This window comes from Octopus bimaculoides, chromosome 11, assembly GCF_001194135.2.
Source record: "Octopus bimaculoides isolate UCB-OBI-ISO-001 chromosome 11, ASM119413v2, whole genome shotgun sequence".
Lineage (NCBI taxonomy): Eukaryota > Metazoa > Mollusca > Cephalopoda > Octopoda > Octopodidae > Octopus > Octopus bimaculoides.
Window position 1 is genome coordinate 34659584 of NC_068991.1, and position 3402 is coordinate 34662985.

The 3402-nt window shown below is 36.4% G+C and overlaps 1 protein-coding gene and 1 pseudogene across 4 annotated transcripts in view; one reads left to right on the top strand and one right to left on the bottom strand.

Annotated features, from left to right (window-relative positions):
- LOC106881010 (ubiquitin thioesterase OTUB1) overlaps positions 1-3402 on the bottom strand; it is a 192752-nt gene that overhangs the window by 90685 nt on the left and 98665 nt on the right. The gene's annotated exons all lie outside the window — the stretch shown is intronic.
- LOC128249069 (histone-lysine N-methyltransferase SETMAR-like) lies at positions 391-1746 on the top strand (annotated as a pseudogene).

Genomic DNA, 3402 nt, shown 5'->3' on the forward strand with positions numbered 1-3402 from the left:
ATGCACATACATATATATACGTATACACACATACATATATATATACACACACACATGTATCACATACTCATGCACCCATGTACTTACGCACATACATATATATGCAAGTGAGTGTGCGTGTGTGAGTTTGTGTACTATATACACATATGTGTGTGTGTGTGTGTGTGTGTACATGTGCATGTATACATGTATCTGCATGTATATGCATGCACATCTAATTCATATACACACTCTCTCTCATATATAGGTATGTGTGAAATTTGTGGGGGGTTTTTTGGTATGTGCATGCGCGTATATGTGATTGTGTGTACGTGTGTGATGACAGGCATAAAATTTCTTACTTTTTCTCCTTGTTTGTTTACTTATTTATTTATCTATATATTTGCTTATTGAACAACATAATGGACAAACTCTGAATTATTCATGTGACATTATCATGATTTGATCTAGATCAATCCAGAGGGATATATATTTATCACCAGCTACATAAACTTTGACCTGTAACTGCCAACACATGAAACTCTGGCACCTTGAGCCACTCTGTTATTAGGTTGTCAAGAAAGTTTTTGCAGGATTTTTAATTTTGGTTTTAAGTGATGTATTTTCAAATTAATTTTCGTTAAATTACTTTGACTTTATATATCATTTTAAAGCCCGTTTTTTGCTCTATTTAATGGTGTTACTCTTTTACTTTTTGAATAATTAGGCCATTTTTTCCAGAACGTTGAATACAACATGGACAAAAAGCAAATTCGCACAATTTTCTTATTCCAGTTCAAGTTAGGCCGAAAAGCTGCTGAAACAGCTCGCGATATCAACAATGTGGTTGGCCCAGGAACCACTAATGAACATACAGCACAATGGTGGTTCAAGAAATGTCATAGCGGTGACGAGAGCCTTGAAGATGATAAGCATAGTGGTCGGCCATCGGATGTTGACAACTATCAACTAAAAGCCTTAGTCGAAGCCAATCCAAGCAAAACTGTTCGAGAGCTTGCTTCTGAATTAGACGTAACATATACGACAATTTCCAACCGCTTGAAAGAAATTGGACAAAAATATTTGAGAAATGGGTGCTGCATGAATTGAACGACACCCAAAAAAAAACGCCATTTTGAAGTGTCGTCTTCCCTTTTATGCAACAAGAACAACCTGTTTCTCAACTGGATTGTGTCTTGCAATGAAAAGTGGATTCTTTACAACAACCAGCAATGCTCAGCTCAGTGGTTGGATGCCGACGAAGCTCCATGGCACTTCCTGAAGCCAAAGTTGCACCAAAAGAAGGTCATGGTGACTGTTTGGTGGCCTGCAGCCAGTCTCATCCATCACAGCTTTTTGGATCCAGGCGAAACCATTACAGCGGAGAAGTACTGTCAGCAACTGGGTGAAATGCATAAGAAACTCCAACAACAACAGCCAGCATTGGTCTATAGAAAAGGACCAATTCTTCTCCACGACAACGCTTGGCCACACAACTGACCCTGCCTGCAGAAGTTGAACAAATTGGGCTACGAATCTCTACCTCATCCGCCATACTCACCAGACCTCTCGCCTACCGACTACCACTTTTTCAAGCATCTCAACAACTTCCTGCGTGAGAAATGCTTCAAAAACCAAGACGATACCAAACATGCCTTCAACGACTTCATCGCCACCAGAATGCAGGATTTTTATGCTACTGGCATAAATAAACTTGTCTTGCATTGGCAAAAGTGTATTGATTCTGATGGTGTTTATTTTGATTAATAAAGTTTTGTTTGAGCCGAGATATGTGCATCTGAATTTAAAGGTTAAAAACTGCAAAAACTTTCTTGACAACCTAATACTTCTGCTAAATATTACTAAATAAATATATATATACATACATTATATATATATTCGCCATGATAGATTGCTAGCCACTATACCTTTTTCCATTTTCTCTCCCTGTTTATTTCTTTGTTCCTTTCTGCAGAAGAGCGTAGGCTCAAAACGTAAAGGACTTTCTCACTTTCCCGAGAGTAAAACTAATACATGTTTGTTGTTTACACAACCGTCTTCATCTTGCATTTTTTTGTAAATTCTCACTATATATATATATATATATATACACACAAATATATATGCCCACATACACATATATACATACATACATATATATACATATATGCGTGTGTGTGTGTGTGTATTTTATATATATATACATACACTGGCATAAAATGAGAGACCGCTTGAGATGATTATGAAATTTCAGCTTTGGAAGTACAAGAAGCCATCTATCTCCAATCTCAGTCCAACTGCAGAGGACCATCTTTGTGAGCTAGTTACCCGGTAATCTGAATCACATGGCCAACACTGCAGAAAAGACAACAAAGAAATCAAGCCTCAACCCTGGCTGTTAATTGGAAGGCATGGAAGTCCCAGTGTGATGCTTCAGTAGAGTGCTTTGAAACTGAACACAAGAAGTTGCATGAAGTGAGAAGTCATCAAACCATTGCGGCTGTTACTTGGGGTTACTTTCAATGCCCTCAGTGCCACAGGTTTTGCCTATCAAGTATTGATCTTTTCACCCATGTCTGCTCCTATGAGAAACAATATGCTTGAGGTGGAGAGTGTCCTGGATCAATGTTGTCATAGTATTTGATGGATGGTACAAGTGTAAGCAAAAGAAAGCAAATATACACACTTAACAAAAATATGGATAGAGAAAATCAACTCTTTAATTGATGAACTCATCATATTTAGATACAGAAAATATCATTCAAATTAGCATATCTGAAAATACGTTAACACAACGTTTTCAAGATGATCCAAAATTAATTAAATTCAAAGAGAACTAGAAAATATCTCCAGGACATTAATGCAAGCAAAAAGAACATTAAGAAGAAAAATAATCTTAGAGAACTTACTTTTGTATTTAACTCTTGGTGTTGAATAATGAAAGATTCAAAAATAAACATGAATTCTACGTTAAAACAATTACAAACATAGAGATTCAATGTCATGACAGTTATCTATCTATCAGATATACTAAACATTTTTAGAAGAACTATACTTATCATATAATATACTAGCAGAAATACCCGGCGTTGCCCGGGTTAAAGAGAATAATGAAATCTAAAAACGCTGTCTAGACTACGCATCATCTTTATATATAGAGATGTATATACACACACGCACCCAAACACACGTATATATATGTATATCAATATAAATATATGAAAGTCAATGAAGTTTCGTAAAAGAAGGTGATCATGTACATACTTTCTTGCTGTTGTGATTATAACACCTCGTTGTAAACAATGTTCCTTGTTTTCCCTTGTGGAGCATATACAAATAGGTTTTTTTTGCTGCCCACTCTTGAGCAGCCAACATACAGTTGTCCATGTGAGAAGCAGGGCTCTTCCAAGAGAAGACCAGCTA